The sequence below is a fragment of the Akebia trifoliata genome, chromosome 14 (assembly GCF_017979445.1).
Source record: "Akebia trifoliata isolate Shusen 1 chromosome 14, ASM1797944v1, whole genome shotgun sequence".
NCBI classification, from domain to species: domain Eukaryota; kingdom Viridiplantae; phylum Streptophyta; class Magnoliopsida; order Ranunculales; family Lardizabalaceae; genus Akebia; species Akebia trifoliata.
Genome location: NC_141388.1, coordinates 11,684,111 through 11,703,702, shown reverse-complemented (window position 1 = coordinate 11,703,702; position 19,592 = coordinate 11,684,111). Strand labels below are relative to the sequence as shown.

The 19,592-nt window shown below is 34.6% G+C and overlaps 1 long non-coding RNA gene across 1 annotated transcript; it reads right to left on the bottom strand.

Annotated features, from left to right (window-relative positions):
- Positions 1 to 4,127: 4,127 nt before the first annotated feature.
- LOC147386270 (uncharacterized) lies at positions 4,128 to 5,261 on the bottom strand. The gene is made up of 3 exons (XR_015172104.1): positions 4,692 to 5,261; positions 4,518 to 4,592; positions 4,128 to 4,215 (listed from the first exon to the last, which is right to left on the bottom strand). It is a non-coding gene; the product is annotated as an uncharacterized LOC147386270 (long non-coding RNA).
- Positions 5,262 to 19,592: the final 14,331 nt, after the last annotated feature.

The window sequence follows — 19,592 nt, the reverse complement described above, 5'->3', positions numbered from 1 at the left end:
CCAATCTGTTTAAAATTCTATCCAAGCCCTTCTGCATCCATCCAAGAATTTTAAAATACCACACAACTATTGAGTTGACTCATCTGAGTCATCCCATCTCAAACGAGACCCATTGATTTTTATAATTGGTATATTTTATCTTTCAACACATTTATTGAGTTGACTCGTTTGAGTCATCCAATATCAAACGAGTCAACTGGGTAAAATAAAATATGATCAGTCATAAAATTATAATGTTTTCTATTAGAAAAATAGTTAATTAGAATATTCTCAATTACATGATCATAAATCTATTTAAAAATAAATATTTAAATAAAATTATTTTTATCACAAAATTATATATAAAAAAAAACTTGTTAAACTCGGGAAAAGTAGATGTGTAAAAGGAATTGTACGAAAGCAAAAGGGGCTTTGGTGAAATTTTTAAAAAAATTATGTGATTAACTTGTTTCTCAGGTTGGAACAAAATCCTCTAAAATCTCCTCTTAATTTTTATGTCAAAATACCTTTGATTAGTTTCTCACGTTGAAATTAACTAAAATATTCGATTCTCTCTTGTGCCATGTGTCATATTTGAGAGTGTAGTAACTCCCACTCTCCTAGTTGGAGCTGGGGCTATCAAGCCTCTTTTTACAATGGCTGTGCATCAAATAGCCAAATATATGAAAAATAACTTCCAACATTTCTTTTATAAACTACATAGCTGTTATAATAACTTCCTTTGCAAAAAAATTTTTGCTCTTACAGACTAAAATACCCCCATCTACGTATACGAGAGAACCATGCAAACCATTGGGGCATGTGCCACGAAAACAACTCATGATAAAAAGAGAGTAGTGATAAGATGACTTGCCACTTGGGATTCTCAATCGACTCCCTGACATGGCAAGTTCGGAACTGTAGATTTGTACGCCTCAGGATACACTATTGCACTTTCTTATATATAAAAAATTGTATCTCGAGGGAGCTGTGTATCTCAAAGCATACAGATCTATAGTTTCCGAATTTGTCCACGTCAGGGACTTGATTGAGTATGCCACCTGGTGAGTCATATTATTAGGATCGTAAAAAAAAAATTATAGATTCAACTAATGATAAATTAATTAACTATCACAGGACAGTGGATAATGATACCACGGGAACTAAAAGAGACATTCTACAGTCACATCAACTTTTGCCAAGAGCACACCAATTCACATGATATTAATGAATGATTCCCACACATCTTGGGGTGTTCCGGGTAAAAATTGGTGTGATAATATAAGCTCTCAATAAAATTTAAAATCCCATGGTGACATGCATAAAATAGAGTTTGGTTTTTCAAAAAAACAAACTTAAAAGGGTATGAATGGGTAAAAATCCCCATTTTGTTCGTGAAACCTAGTGGGACTTGATCCTTCCATTTCATTAGTATTTCTTCATTGCTTGTTGTACACTTGGATTATTCTTGGTTGTTATCGCTCAAATGGATATCCAAGTTGATCAACTCTTATATTCATCAATTGTCGGTCCTCATAATTATGATTTCAACCGTTGCATATCGTGTAATATCCTAAAAAAAAAAAAAGAATTAAGTGTATAAATATAATAGTGTATGTATATAGGTGTGTTTGGTTAAATATAATTGATAACATATAAATATAAACTTTGTTTCCATCATTTTATACACTAATAATATTTTTTTCTCTTTAGGGGTAAAAAGGTAATTTTACCTCATGATAATTTAATCACTTTGAAAATATCATTATCAAATAAATATTTATCCTTTGATATGAGTTTGATGAACTATTGTAGTTGGAAAATCATAACTTAATAGAAAAATAATATCTCTTTATAATAGGGATGCAACCATCATTTTTATTGGAGTAATATATATTTTTGGGTATTCAAATGTTAAAATTTCACATCGACCAAAATATAAAAGATGCTTATAATATAATTTTACAAAACATATCAAATTTTCTAAATTTTAGGAGACATAAGATTTTTGAATTATTTTGCCCTTCACATATTTTTTTTTACTTCTTTGTATTTTAGTCTTTTTATGCGAGATCCAACAAGGAGATTTTTCTAAAAAATTTCAAATGTTAAAAGACACCTCAACATATTTTTTTTTAATTTTAAATTATTTCTAGATTGTGGGAGAGAAAATGGGGGTGGTTAATTGATGTTTATCCCATAAATTTGAGAATTTTAAATTTGTAAGACTTTCTTATGCCATGTGCACTGAACCGTATTTCTTTTAATCCAAAATGTAACATGTTTTTAATCCTATTATTTGATTATATTGAACTCTAAGATGTTTCCATGTTGTTCAAAAATCAATAAATCAATAATTATCATGAAGTAGTGAATATTTTAACCTAAATGGATGCAAACTATAAGATCAAGGCCACACCAATTTGTTGGGAACCTTAACTAATATTGGAGGATCAGAAAAATAAACTTTAAAAGTTTTAAAAATCCTAGAGGTCATCACTTCAAAATACTTAGAGAAACACCATTATTTATTAGAAAAACACCATCGGAGAAGTCCCTGAAACTTCTATATGCTAAAGTTGTTTGTTTTCAGAAGAAACACTAAATTTTTTCATCTTATCAAGGTCTAAAACCTACTTCATTTTCAGATCAAAATATAAGATAGGTGCATACCTATATTTTTTCTTGATCTTTTCATTATAATGGTGATATCTTATTTGTAAAGTTTCTTGTACATTTTTTTATGTAAGAAAAAATTATTTGTTTCTTTTTATAAATCATTTATGATAAAAGAATTCACAAATGATGCATTATTTCTAAATCAACTGTTAATCTGATGCAACCTCGACTCTTTTTTTATTGGGGGTTAAGTGAGTCTCAAGTAAATCCAACAAATTAGAATTAAGATTCGTTGATAAGATCTTACAATCACAACAAAATTTTAGGTTCTTAGCGGGGGTCAAAAACTATTATTAATAGTGATGGCCACGTGTAACACCACTATAGGTGGTGTAGCTAAAAACCATATTAAGCCCTATAGTGACGGTCAAAAACCGCCACTAATTATTGTGTTTACCGTCGCTACAGATGTAAATGAGGCCCATAGTGACGGTTAAAAACCGCCGCTAATTAATTGTATTACCGTCGCTATAAATGTAAACCATGTACGATTTGAACGCCTATAATAGCGGTAATGACCGTCGCTAATAAGATTTTTTTAATTTTTAATTTCTTTTATTTTAAAATTATTTGTAATTAAATACCTATTTTATACAACCTATTAATTAAACACGATTACTTAACAATTTTGGATACAATGCACTTATAATCAACCAAAACTAATTAACTTTAGAAATTCTCATAAATTACAAAGGAGTACATAGTAAGTAACTTTTGATACATCTCGAGTCTCAACCAAACAAAGCAACCACCTCATTACAACAACTCTATAAAAATAAAAATAAAAAACTCTCTCCTCTTTGTAGACTCTTGGATAACAACATCAATTTTAACTTACAACATAAAACCTAGTAAAAGCATAAAAGAAAATGTGAATAAGAACACAAGTTCTTTTATCAGGACCTTCAAATGGTTCTCAGGTGCAGTTTAAATTGTTGTGCTTTAAATTCCTGTCATCACATTTTCAAACTATTAGCTTCCAAACATTTATCTATATATTATGAGGATACATATAGTTCATTTAAGTAGATTTGCAATTTCTTCTTCTTTTTCCTTGTATGGTAATTATAACAACCAAGTTCGGATTCGACAGTTATGCAATTGGGTTCAGTTCAGTTTAATTTGGACAAATCAAGAAAAAAAATTTGCAAAAATTTTGGGGATTGTACAAAGCCTCATAAGATCTTTGGCACATGTTCCAACTTGTGCCAAAGATCAGGGAAAATCTAGCCCATAACATGTAATAACATATGCATTGCACTTAGATTCATTTGTGAACTATTTCACATTATTTTGAGAATCGACAGATACTCACACTGTTTGTAATTGAGGGGAACTGAACAGGTGATGCGATACTTCTCCTCGAAGTTGAGTGTCTTCCATGGCCCTGCATGACAAGATTTGTAACTTCAGGACAAAAGATTGAAACCTTTTTTTTTTTTTTTGTAAGAGATCTTGTGAGATGTAGAGGGAGAGAGATACAATATGGTCAAGGACTCTAAGGCTGAAAACAATAGGGGAACATCTAATGTATCAAAACTATTATTGCTCATGTCCCTGCAAGGCACAAATTATGTTTAGTTGGTGATGAAGAACAACATTACTTAGATGATATTAGATAAAAACTTATGATAATACAATTCTCTCTCAGAAATAGAATTTGGGTTAGGAAAGAATCTTCTTTTCTTCCACTCTCGTAGTATATTTATCTCGATATAATTTGTAAAGTTGTTCATACTTGCACGTAGTTGAGGAGGTACATGCTTGTTAGATTAGGTATGATAACGAAAAACAGTAGCACGTCCAATCACGTTAAAAACAAACAAATGGATCCGGCAAGCCATTTCAAAGTAACTTACACATGTATGAGAGCCATGTTTGAGCTGAAAAGTTTAGGTGGGATGGGACCAGAGAGTAGATTCTTTCCGAAATGACTGTCAAGAACGAACCAAAAATGGAAATCAGTAATTATCATCAACAAAAAACTAATAAGAGAAATAAATTATTCCGAATAGAGAAGACTTAATACATACAAGTGCTTGGTGTTGTGTAACAAATCCAGACTAGGAATATTCCCATGAGAGACGGGAATGGTTCCAGTAAGCTTGTTGTCTGTCAGATCCAACCAAAAAAGAGTAGATAGCTTACCTATCCAAGGAGGTATATTTCCACTAAAGCTATTAGAATTTAGAGATCTGCATGGAATCACAATATGTAGGTAGGTTAAGAACAATATACCAAGAAAAAAACTAGTACTAAAGTTGAAAGTCTTACAAAAATATAAGTTGTGATAGAGAGCTTATCGAGTCTGGGATTGGACCAGAGAAACCACAACCAACCAAGATTCTAAAATGCAACAAAAACTAATTAGAACTATTAAAGGATTTGAAGTAAACATCACGATTTTCTCACAAGTTTGATAGTTTCTTTAAACTCCCAATTGTTTGTGGAATAGGACACGTAAGACCCTTGTTGTAAGATGGATCCCTACATGGAACAATCGGTAATCAAATATGAATCTATTCGGAAAAATTAAAATAGAATTAGTCTTCTATTACAGGGGAGAAAGTGAACTACAAAGAGAAGACATACAAGACAAGTCGGAATATCTCCAGACGTCACCACAATTAAAATAGTTGATAATTGTTTGAGATGAAATTGATTTGGGTCAGAATTTCAAGTATTTGAGATAGAAGATTAAATATAACAAGCACTTACATGTGGATAACACGTGATTCGTTGCAGCGGATTCCCACCCAATCATCACCACAAGGATCTGAACCCACCCAATTTGGTGAAGTGTTCTCCCATACATCCTTCAAGGAGTTTAGAGCAGCAACTACACAAGGAGAAGCAAAAGAGTGTACACTATAAGCCTAGTCACATAAAACTGAATTGGATCAATCAAAGCCAAGTATGGATCACTGATTAGATCTTAAGATAAATGCCCATGGGATTCTCTTCGGAGTCAAGACTCCGATTCAGCAAAATGTCTGGCATAACAATGACATATACTTAATCAAATTGGCAAGTTTTTCTTTGTGTCAAATGCGTTCTCAACAGTATACAAAGTATGATCTAATAACACAAAACATACCATATTTGAATTCTCTAATGGATAATTGATGAAAAACTAGAGACGACAATGATACTACATACCATCCGACATGTCAATCACCACCATTACAGCCAAGAGTTGGAGCATAAGAGCAAGCAGTGAGGCATGGATTGTTCGGTCCATTGGTCAAATAAACATCCTGAAAATCATTGTATTTAATTGGTTGGTAAACATTCTTCAAAAAAATACTTCTATTACAATTGCTTGTGGCATATAACCAATTCTAAAAAAAAAAATCATTTCAACCAATAATGATTTCTACAGGCCCATACAAAATAAATTCTTTTTTCTAAAAAAAAAAATGAAAGCTGTAGCCCCTCATGTTTAAAAGAATACATATTTGATAGGTTCTTGTTTAACAGAATATTAAACCAATTATAGGTATAATACTTCAAAACAGAATATTAAACTAATATAAAATACTTCAAAATGGTCTTACATGAGTTATTGTACATACACCATTGAATTTTACCTTTGGATTTGAGAGTTTGGTAGCCGTCCATTTTCAAAACCTAAGATGAAGCTCAAAATAGTCTTTCTTTTTTAAATATTATTTTAAATCAAAGTTTTCCTTTAAATCTTGTGGTGTTGATTTGCTAATATAGTAATCCATGTGGGTCTAATGACATTTAGTCAGATTTGATATTCTTACTAAGGTTGTAAGAAAAATGGTTCCCTTTTTAGTTATAATAAGACTCTTGTTATAATTTGAGAGATGTGGGAAGGGAGAGACATGGGAAAGGGGAATCCTAGTCTTTTGGAGGGATTTCTTTATCCTAGTTTTATAAGATTTTTAAGTTACGCAACTCTCATATTGGATTAATTAAATTAATTTTTTTTGTGAGACAAACGCAAAATTAGTGGAAAAAGTATCTTACACTGAGGTTAGGATACCATAACAATAGAGACAAACACGGCATTATTGGGTTGTTGGGGTCGATTTGGGTGGGACCATTCTGATAATGATCAAAATCGATTCTATAAGAATGAATTGGGAGACCGGATTGGATCAAATCCAATTTGATATGTAAAATATAAATAAACTTCTTATAAAGTTACATGATTTCACATATTTTGATTGGATTGAGGACCAATCAGATTGGGACATAATTGATCTGGAACAAATTCGATATGTTATTAAATTCAGTCTTTGTCGAATTAATTAGATCCTTATCAAAACGCGAATCTGCATCGAGATACAAAATTTTCAGGGATTATTCACTCCCTTGCAACCCTAACAGGACAACAAGCTAAAATATTGAAGAAACATAATTGTCTTGTACATATTCATTCCTTATTGATTTGATGATTAAAAAAATGTACTATGAGGGCATTTTTGGATTTTTCAGTAACTATTATGGATGTGAATGCTAGAACCTACTAGGATTTATATAAAAAACATAAAAGTGTACTAAATAGAAATAGATTTATAAATGGATTGCTTTAATTTGGGAATTCTTTGAATAATTTGGACTCCATGAATGAATTGTGTAATTTGGGGAGTCTACATCGTTTACAATAGGTGTACAACTTGGACGAGTTGACCCAAGCTCAACCCGATTGATCGACAAGCTTGGGCCGAATTATGTAGAACATGAGCTCAATTTGGAGTAGAATAATTCAAACCAACCTTAATTCGGATTGAGCTCAGGTTGAGAGTTTGGAAACCAAAACCCAATGCTATATAATATTTTTATTTAATTTTAAAGTGTTTTTTTAATTATTTTTGTTTATGATATAAAATTTAAGATATAAACTTTTTTTTTTCTGTGTGCTAATCAAAGAGTCTAATCACCCATAACTACTTAATTCAGACTAACTCGAGCTCAATCTGAGTTTAGAAGCTCAAGTTCAGATTGAACCTAGGTCTACCTTTCAACCCACCCATGTAGCGGCCAAGTCATTTTTTATCATATTGTAGACACCCTATTTTTGCGTATGCCTAATTCGACAATTCGTCACCCGATTATCGTGAATTCCTAATGATGAGTGCAAAGAACTCGAAGGCTTGTGAGTACTGTCCTTGATTTCTCCCGTTCTCAATCTTTCCATCTCCCCTACTCATTACGACTCGACATAGAAATTTACGCACGCTTAGAATCGCTACACCTTACACCCGATTTAGCAAACATATATACGTTTAGGATCGATACACAGTTCGATAACTTAGAGACATCGCTATGCTAGGAAAATATGACTTTGAAACTTAGAAATAATCACGTCGAAACTAAAAGAAACCTCACGTTAAAATTCGTAAAAATTTGCAAAAATCGACAAAATGACGAAAATACCTTTCATGAATTTTGGACGTCAGAAAGACCTTGAAAGTACTTCCATTGCACTTAGAATATGATTTCGAGTCTAACGAGACCAAAACCGACGAAAACAGATAAATTTAGAAAAAATTCATGGAAACGACCGAAATGCCCCTCAACATCCAAATTCAAATTAGAGACCTCAATCCTTAAGAAAATGTAATAAAAATTGAAATCAAATTTAAAATCTAATTTAATAAAAATCAAACTCAAATTAAAAATTAAACAATTAAAACTTAAAATTTAATTCAAAATTAACTAATTAAAATCTAATTAAAATTAAACAATTAAACATTTAAAATTAAAATCAAACAATTGATCAAATTAAAATTAAAACGTAATCAATAAATTAAATCAAATGAAAAAAATATTTCAAATCGATCAACCAAAATTCCAATTAACCAATCATCAAAATTAAACTCAAATCTAATCGACAAATTTAAAATCCAAAATTAATTCAATCCAAAATCAAACTTGATCGATAAAATCAAATTAAATAATTAAAATTAAAATTTGAAATAAAACACAAACTCAAATTTAAATTAAAAAAGAAATTTTAAGTACCAAATCAAAATCAAAATGTCAATGAAATCTCGTTAAAAATCAACCCAAAACGAAGATCGACCAACCAAAACTCGACAACAAGAGACAACTAATAAGATGAGTAGCGTGGGATTGCCCCACCATCATTCTCCAAAAGGGAATTAAAAAAAAAATAAGAAAGAAATACGTGTAAACAAAAAGGAAAAAAGAAACAAAATGTTTTTAAAATAAAAAGTTGTCTTCCATAAATAGAGAAAGCCGTTTCTCTCTCAAAAAAAAAAAAAACTTCCTCTCCACAGTCTTCTTCTATTCTCCTTCGACTCACTCACTCTCTCTCTACTCTTTGGATCTTCTTCTCCATGGACTAAACGGCTGAACAACCCTCTCCACGTTTTCTTCTCTTTGGGCTGGTTGGACGTCTTCTTCTTGCTCCTTCTCCTTGCTCACTTCTCTAGGCGAGCAGTAGCTCTCTTTGACTCCATTACAACTCTCATCTTCTTCCTCTTTATCTCTTTCTCACGTTTTTCACAACCCATTACAGCCCCCTACAACTCACTTTTCTCTCACGTCCCTCACCTCCATAGCAGCCCACTGCAGCTCACCTCTCCTTCAACGTCTTCTTCTCTCAAGATTCACAGCCACAGGTCCCAACCATCGTGTTGCCTTCATCACTTTCAATAGTCCTCTCTACAAACGTGGCTACTGCAGCCATCTGCCCCGGCACCCCTCGATCAATCTTCGCCTCACGTGTTAGCACGTTTCCAATGCCCCATTGCAGCCTTCTCTCTATCCTCATCATTCTAACAAACCGGGAACACGATCCTCTAACAGCCCTCTTACTGCCCAACGTCTTTCTCAGACTTTTCTCCCTCTTCACGTCTCCTTCTCCAGCGAAGAAGAAGGTTCTCCCCTTTGCTACCTTCGTCTTCCTCGGCGGGCACTCGCAAACTATCGGGATCATACCTGAAGGAATTAACTCCTCTCATCTCATTCTTTAAGTAAATTTATTATTGGTTTATGTTATTTTATTTATATATTTTTGTTCTCGTTTTCTCCTTGTTCTTCACGGCACACCTTTTTTTTTATGTATTAATAGAATTAGGAAAATATCGTCTAGATAATTATTATTTTTTATTTTTCATCTTTGCATATCGGTGGGATTAGACTTTTTTTTATTGTTTTTATTATGGTAGGATTAGGAGGGTATTTCTTATTTTATGTAATTTTTATGTTTTTTTATCGATACGGTTAGGTTAATTTTCTTTGTATGTTGACCATAGGATGATTTTGGATCGTAGTAGAGACCAATCATCTTGATCGGACGGGTTCGGTGCCTAATACCTTCCGAAACCTGTAATCTGACCCCTTATCCATATCTTTGATCCGTGGACCGATCTATATCCATTTGGAGTTATTTATGGTTCCTAGACTTAAACTAGGTGACGACTCCCATTTTTTAAAAGTCCCTCATTTATAAATCGGACCCCTATCTACTATTTAGTGAAAACGAGTCGAAGCGATTTCAATGACGACTCCACCGGGGATTTTAGGGTCAAACTCGACCCGATCCAAGACTATCCTTGGGTTGACTTTCACTCGAGTTAAGCCAGTTGACTCAATGAGACTCTCAGATTAGGTTAGATTTTGTCCTTTTTTTCATTGGTTTGTGATTGGATGTAATCAATTATTGTATTCATTGTGATTGGTTTGATTATGGGATAAATGTAGTTTGTATGATTGGATATTCACGAAAACGCCCCGGGCGCACTTTATCTCTTTGCACACACTCACGAGCATGCATATACATGTTTGCATCATAACATGTCCTTATAAACCCCCGTAGCTGGATCCAAGCTAACCTGGTCCTTCGGAATACATGGGATGACAGTGAACGCTACAACTTCAGTACAGTACCTTCGGGTATATCAAACTGGAGCACCACATACTGCTTGACCAAGTAAAACTGGGATAGTATATCGGTGTTTCGGACTGAAGTGACCTAAGCTTTGTCCTAACCTAACATCAATTATATAGTGAGCTTAGAACCTTGAACTTAAGTGCGATCCCACTAGGCCGGGACTCGAATCGACTAAGAGTGCTCCCGAGTTGTTTTCCTTAATTTAACCAAAAGGTAAGAGGGTGGACCGGTCTACACCGCTCAAATTGAACCCGCAATACCGGTCCAACCCAATAAATATAATTGATGAGACATACCGATCAATGTCAAGTTAAACCAATTAGCCCAATTGTGTAGACACCCCTTGCACTCGCCTGATTAATCAACTGGTTAATCCGATTGCAACGGTTCTCAATGATGGATGTTTATTCCAATGCTTTATTTTGTTACCAGATATGTTTTAGAAATCCGGATGAGGTATCTCGAACTCACAAAACTGTAGAAACCGCGCTACGCTAGGAAAATATAACCCCAAAAACTTAGAAATCATCATTTTTCAGACAAAAAGAAGTTTTACGATAAAAATCACTAAAAAATGACCAAATTACCAAAATACCCCTAACATCAAAACAACCTTAGAGCCTACGTTATGCTTAGAAAAATTCATTCAAACACATAAAATAACAAATTGAAACCAAATAAATCATTTTGCCAATTTTCACAAAATTTGACAAAATTACAAAAATGCCCCTCATAAAGTCCACGACCATTTCACACAAAAATTTCATAAATGACACAAACCAATATTTCCATTTAATTTCTTATGAAAAACCGATTCTAAAACATCCTAGAACATCAAAAACTGACTTGAAACGCAAAAAGTCTTCTCCGAGGGCAAAACGATAATTTTACAATTTTTATAATTAAAAATTTTGAAATTAATAAATAAAATATTAAATAATTAAAGTGAAACATTAGTAAAATTAATTTAAAATTTTGAACCAAAAAAATCGATCAATTAGGTTCTCAGGCAAAATTGTTGAGGGTTGCCAAGATATTTATTCAAGGACCCCTCTATTTGGGGGTCCAAAGAATTAAAGATATAATAGAGGGGGGTTCTCCAAAAAAATTAAAGTCAATAAAGTAAGACTAAATTCAAGGTATTAAAGTCAATCAAGTAAAACCAAAGTCAAAATTAAAGTCAATTAAGTAAGACTAAAATCAAGGTATTAAAGTCAATCAATTAAGACTAAAGTCAAAATCTTAAAATCAATCAAATAAGACAAAAAGTCAAAATCCTAACAGAGTTCTAATTAAATAATAACTATATTTAATAGAATTCTAACTAAAATATAACTCTACCTAAAACAATTCTAATTAAAATACAACTCTACCTAAAATAATTCTAACTAAAATACAACTCTAAGTAAAAGAATTCTAATTAAACATTAATTCTATCTAAATCAACCCTTAAAAAAATCTATAAATAGGGGTCCTCACACCCTATTTTCGTATCAAATCAGAAACCTTAGGAAAAGTAGGTCAAGAAGCCTCCCCAACCTTCCTAAAATCCTAATTGTAAAGCCCTAACTCCTTACCTAACATCCATACCTCAACTTTACCTCAAAAAACACCCAAAACCCTTCTAAAACACCTTCAAATCCATAAGAAAAATCAGAAAACTCACAGATTTTAGAAGAAGATACCTCAACTTGGAGATCAGAAATCAAATCCGGTGACGGGCGAATAGCAAGGAAATACATACGTAGATACTCTTCGCTGGTGCTGAGGGAATCGTTGTAATCGGCAAGATAACTTTCTTTTATATTTTTTTATTATAATTATTTATTATTTTTGGTTTATTTTGTAATGTAACCGATTTTGGGAAGAAGTAGAGACCGGCACTTGCCAGGCGGGGTTGGTGCCTAACATCTTCCAACCCTGTAACGTGATCCTCGGACCCGTATTTTCTTTCGTAGATAAGTTGTCTTTGTTTTTAGAGTCAATGATCGGTTCCTAGATCGTAATAACTAGGTTGCGACTCCCAAACTTCAAAGGTCAAAAGCGGATCCGCACACCCCACGGATTGAAGGCACTTTCAAATTGGTAAACGGATCTTATGGATTAAGACGTGGACCGATTGGACTAATTGGCTTAAAAATAGTACATGAAACGATTCAAGTAGAATATTCAGATCCATTGGGTCGAACCAGCCCAAATTCCAATGGGTACCTAGTCCTAATCATTTTTATTGGCCAATTTAATTCAATGGACTGAATATTTTATAATCAACAAGATCGAGATTAGTAAAAAGTCATATTAAGGGATGTATCGAGTAGTACAATCAGAATCTTACTTTTTGAAGGTCGTGTAATCCTTAATTATGATTCAAAATTTTTAAGATTCTTGATCAATCAGCAAATCATCTTCATGTAATCCCTTGCTCAGAATGTTTCATCGATTAGAGACTTTGAATCTAAGGGGTTAATTTAATAAACGCTATCAAGAGGGACTTTTAGTTCTAATTGTTAAAACCTACCATTGGGTCTGCAACGAATAATCCACCTTTGATGGGATTTCAAGATATCATTGCTCCTAAGCTTAAGCGTCCACCACCTAGTTGGAGTCATGAGTTGGGTCGGTTAAGACGAACATCAATACCAAGTGAACCATCAGAAATGGCCTCTGAATCGGAACTCGTAGAAATTCAAAAGGTCTTAGCGGTATTTGCAATGGACATAAATAGTATCAAGAGTAAGATAGAAGTGTTAGAACAGATCTCCGAGTCAATAAGAAATCCCCCTAATGATTAAAGGGGTAAAGGACTGGAAGGAAGCACAGTTAGAAATCTAGAAGATGTCTACGAGCTCGATGGGAATGAAGAACAATTTAACGAAAATCCAATGCTAGATAATATAAGGACTCAGTTGGAAACGGCTTTGAAAAACATCAAAGGAATTGATGAAATCACAGCAAGCATCGAGGTCCTAAATCAAATCCCTAAAATCCGTCTACCTGAGAAGTTTGTGATGCCAAAAATGGAAAAATTCAATGGGGTAGGTTATGCGAGAACACACCTCAAAGTATATGTCATTAACATGCGTACTCTAGGCTTAAGTGATGAACATATGACATTATTATTCCAACGTACTTTATCGGGATTAGCACTACGATGGTTGATGTCTCAGGATCTAGCTGCAATAAGGACATGGGAAAGTATGTCAAAGTCATTCTGGCATCAATACAAGTATAGCACAGAAATTAAAACTTCTATGAGGGATTTGGAATCAACCAAACAAAAGAATAAGGAAACGTTCACTGATTTCATTGGTGGTTGGAGGGCCAAAGCTGCACAAATGTGGGACAGACCATCAGAAAATGAACAAGTGGCAATCATACTGAAAAACCTCACACAAGGGTACACTCAGCACTTGGTCGACCAGTACCTCCCCACATTCGAATCTCTATTGCAAACCGGTAGCCAATTAAAAGATGCTTTCGCTTCCGAGGTCATTTCCAACCCTTATGACAATAAGTTCAAAAAGCCATTCCCCAATTCCAAGCCTAGTACTAATCATCTTCATGTAGCCAATACGTTTATTACACCCATCTATTCTACTACCCCGCTTATTAACCAAACTAATCCCAGTCAACCTCGACCGCGCAGGAAGTTCACTAATCTTGGGATGTCTTTGAGTGTGTTCTTTCAGAAACTATTAAGTAAAGGGCTTATTACACCTCTTCAACATCGACCTCTACCAAGTCTACTCCCCGCTTCTCACAATCCCAACTCATTTTGTGAGTTTCACTAAAATCCTGGTCACTTTACTAATCATTGTGTTGCTCTTCGTCATCCCGTTCAAGACCTCATCAATGTCAAAAAAGTTACCGTCCCTACCCCTGCGCAACCGAATCTTACAACCAATCTTCACCTACGTACCAACCTCCCCAGACCTTGAACATGGTGTCCAATACCTATATTTCATTTAACCCAGTCCTCCTCATCCACCCAGTCAATCCTAAATCACCTAGCCCTCCTCTTATTGGAATGATAGTCCCCAAGGAAGTTATCACCACTGGCTGTGAAAACATTCAATCTAATTTCAGATGAAATCTATTGCTTATCCCCACCTCATCGTGGTAGCTCTACTCTCATCACTCAAACGGATGAATCTAGTTTCTTAAAAGATAAAAATCCTTACTTATTGGACCAAGAATACGAATACTTCTCCCTCTATCGCAATGAACGTGAACATGTGACACGAGAAAAAAGAACTTTCAAAATATCTGAACTCGATACGACCTTGGTCAATAAAGAAGAATCAAATCCGAATAAGAAAATGTCAAAAAAGTGCAAAGAATCTGCAGAAGAAGTTTAAGACTGGTAAATTACCACAGAGTCTCTCAACATTGCCCAATTGTTCCTTGAAGATTATCATGTTTCAGTCCTACCAGTTGAAAGCGACGTTCTGACTCCTCAGTCTGTAATCAAACCCGTTGTGGGTACTTATCTTTAATTTTTCATGAGTCATGTGATTTAGTTTGGGTTTTGTTTTTTTATTATTTATTTCGCAATGTCTTATTCTTGTTAGATCAAGTCTAGCATTTTATTCTACTGAGTCAAGTCAGTTTATCGAGTCTGCAATGGTGTCTGTCGCCCCATCTGAATTTAATTAAATAAAAAAAATTCTAAATACCTCGAGCGCATTAACGAGTTAACTAATAATCTTGCTTTAGGAGAGGATCCGCTAACAAGGAATCCCCTCCCGAATCAATCGAATTATTTAAACAAGAAGACAAAGGTCAGGTTCAACCTCTAATCGAGGAAGCAAAGGTCATTGACCTCGGAACAAAAAAATAATTCTCAAAAAAATTCAAATCAAAATTGACTTATCCCCAGAGGAACACGAGGAGATGATGAATTTATTCAGAAAACTCAAAAAACTTGTTCATGTGGTCCTAAGAGGATATGTTGGGTAAGCTTGGGTGTTGTTCAATAAGAAATAGGTACCTGTCCTATGAACTAGAGCAGAATCACGTAATCAGAGGACGAGTCACATCATTGCTGAATTTCTCAAAAATAATAAAGAATCCAAAGTGGAGCACTGTTAAGGCAGCTAATAAGAACCTCGAAACTTCTATCACAAATGTGTTAGACACATTGAGATTGACAAGAGAAATCATAGTTCACGCCTTCAACATGTCAAACTTCGACTCAATTTTCTATACGGACTACTCAGGGTTCTATGTTCTACGTCATGAAAGAAAGTTTGAAATGGAAAATTCGTTTCTTAAAGTGCAAATAAAATATCCATCGTTAGAAGCGAATTTGATTTATTGCCATGAATCATTTGTATTTTGATACGAAAGCAAAAATGCGGTACATACAAGTTGAAGATTGAACCTTTAAAGAAAATCAAGCAGTTATCTTCAACCGAATAAAAAAATTGCAAATCCAACAAGGAAGGTCATCTCGTCACCAAGATAAGACTATTTGGAAAAGCTGTCAGACTTCAGAGATCATCACACGCCAAAATACTAAAATCAATCAACCTTGACCAGATCAAGTAGTACTGCATTTAAGGAGGCCATCTTTGGCAGAACCAAGTTTCCTGTTACCCAGTTAAATATCTCCCTTCTCAGCCCCTCATAGCCCTTTTCAAAAAATATAAATAAAAAGTCTTGCATTTTTCTTTCTTAGTCCGATCATCTAACCTAAGGGAGGGAATGTATTCGAACTACGTTTTGGTCGGATCCCAAAATTTTGGGGTATGTAGGCAACCTAAGAAATTACTTCAGGCCCGACCACATCAAAATAAAAAAATGGATTCCCCTACAAAGAAAAAATCCAAAAAACAAAATCAAAAAAGGGATATTGTCAAAATGGGAAAGAAAATTCAAAGAAAAATAAAAAAATTAAAAGAAATACCACACAAGGGGCATTTGGGTTTTGAGCCTCAAAATTCCTTTCTTTCTATACCTAGTCCTAAGCTTACCTATGGAAGCCCTCCTAAGTACCGTGCAAAAAAGTCAAGGAATGAAGCAAAGCATGATCAGACTAGAAGTTCAAAAGGAAAAATAAAGCCTGCTAAATTAAAAATTCGAAAGGTCGACTTAGGCAAAAATCAAGGCAAGCTCGCAAGGTTGAAAATCCGAAAGGACGACCCTGACAACAATTAGAGCAAAAAGAAAAGAAATAGAAGAAAAAATGTAAACTCGTTAGATTAAAAACCTGAAAATACGATCTGGGCAAAAACTAGAACACACTCGCTAGATTGAAAACCTGAAAGGGCGATTTATGCAAAAATCAAAGCAATCAAAAGAAATCTCATTCCAGTTGAGAATTTAAAAGGTAGTCCGAGCCAAAACATTGAAAGTCCGAAGGGCCAAGCTGCATCGACTTCGGGGCAAACAATTAATCATCGTACTGTCGATACCCAGTTTGAACCAAATATAGACTCAATGGATACAAGTGTCTCGTCTACGATTGATCTAAAAAGCATCACGTCCCTAAGTGAATCGATGGGAAGAAAGAATAGATTCTATGACGAATTTCAAAAAGAAATATTTTATTCCAATTTCTTCAAGGCTGACTCAAAATCTTCAATGTAAAAAGTCAAAATTAAAAGTTAAAACTTTATTGCGCTTGCCGTAATCAAAGATTTCAAACTTTCATAACAGGGGCATTTTTCTTTTCCAAAGAGTGCAATTCCCCCCTTACACAAGGGGCATTTTTTTCAAACCTGTTCGATTATCCTCAATGCAACATTCCCTATCAAACTAGGGGCATTTTGTTCTGATGCCTGATCAATTTCGATCCCAAAAGATAAGGTTAAAATTGAATTAAAAAGTACCCTCTTGATAGTAATTTTTGAAAATCCTCGAGGTTCAAAGAACATTAAAATGTTGACCAGACCTTCATAAAACCCAACTCTTTCCGAAAGTGTTGTTGATTTCTTACTTGTTTTACCCAAACAAAATAATTCATTACTTTTTCACCCCGAGTAGGTAGAGTAGAACCCCAGAAAAGGTTCATTACTCTTCCACCCCGAGTAGGTAGAGTAGAACTCCGAGACAACAGTTCATTACTCTTCCACCCCGAGTAGGTAGAGTAGTACTCCCCAGAAAACAGTTCATTACTCTTTCACCCCGAGTAGGTAGAGTAGAACTCTCAGAAAATCGTTCATTACTCTTCCACCCCGAGTAGGTAGAGTAGAACTGTCAGAAAATCGTTCATTACTCTTCCACCCCGAGTAGGTAGAGTAGGACTTTTAGAAAATCGTTCATCACTCTTCTACCCCGAGTAGGTAGAGTAGATCTCCCAGAAAATAGTTCATTACTCTTTCACCCTGAGTAGGTAGAGTAGAACTTCCAGAAAATGTTCATTATTCTTTCACCCCGAGTAGGTAAAGTAAAACTCTCAGAAAATCGTTCATTACCCTTCCACCCCGAGTAGGTAGAGTAGAACTCCCAAAAAATAGTTCATTACTCTTCCACCCCGAGTAGATAGAGTAGGACTCCCAGACAAGCAGTACATTACTCTTTTACCCTGAGTAGGTAGAGTAGAACTCCCAGACAACAGTTCATTACTCTTTCACCCAGGTATGTAAAGTAGAACTCTCAGAAAATCGTTTATTACTCTTCCACCCCGAGTAGATAGAGTAGAACTCCCAGAAAATAGTTCATTACTCTTCCACCCCGAGTAGGTAAAGTAGGACTCCCAGACAAGCAGTTTATTACTCTTTCACCCTGAGTAGGTAGAGTAGGACTCCCAGACAACAATTCATTACTCTTTCACCCTGAGTAAGTAGAGTACAACTCTCAGAAAATCGTTCATTACTCTTCCACTCCGAGTAGGTAGAGTAGGACTCCTAGATAAATAGTTCATTACTCTTTCACTCCGAGTAGGTAGAGTAGAACTCCTAGAAAATCGTTCATTACTCTTCCACCCTGAGTAGGTAGAGTAGGACTCCCAAACAACAGTTCATTATTTTTTCACCCTGAGTAGGTAAAATAGGACTCCCAGAAAATAGTTCATTACTCTTCCACCCTGAGTAAGTAGAGTAGGACTCCCAAACAACAGTTCATTACTTTCACCATGAGTAGGTAGAGTAGGACTCTCAGACAAATTGTTCATTACTTTTCACCCAGGTATGTAGACTAAGACATTCAACTTTTACTCAGATTATGCTAAAATTATGCTCAGATTACGTTCAAACCTTATGCACAGCTATGTTCAGTGTATGCTCATATTTTATTCAGTTTTACTCAATTTTTAATTCACAATTTCCTCAGGTTTTATTCAAATTTTGTGTTTTCACAATTTTTCATTATTGAGTTTGTTATCCTCTCAGCATGAATATGCAAAATGGAGATGTGCCTTTTTAAAATCATCACTACACTATTGCACACATATGCACTTGCATCAGTCAAGGAGAATTTCAAAATTCAAGGATTTGACATTTTTAGTCCAATGAGAGGTTACCCTTAAGGATCTGGACGCATTGACAAATTGCCGAATCAGGCTGCAAAATAAGCTGTCATTAGCTTTGGCATTCGAATGTCACAATATCTATCACAATAGTTTGGCCATCTAGTTTGCTACTACCCTCTGCAAAGAAATGCATTATAGACACCCCATTTTTGCATCTGCATAATTCGACAATTCGTCACCTGATTATCGTAAATTCCTAATGATGAGTGCAAAGAACACAAAGGCTTGTGAGTACTGTTCTTGATTTCTCCCGTTCCCAATCTTTCCATCTCTCATACTCATTACGACTCGACATAGAAATTTACGCATGCTTAAAATCGCTACACCTTATAGCCGATTTAGCAAACATGTACGTTTAGGATCGATACACAGTTCGATAACTTAGAGACCTCGCAATGCTAAGAAAATATGACTTTAAAACCTAGAAATAATCACGTCGAAACTGAAAAAAAACCTCACGTTAAAATTCGTAAAAATCTGTAAAATTTGACAAAATGACGAAAATACCCTTCATGAATATTGGACCTTTGAAAGACCTGAAATTACCTCCATTGCACTCAGAATATG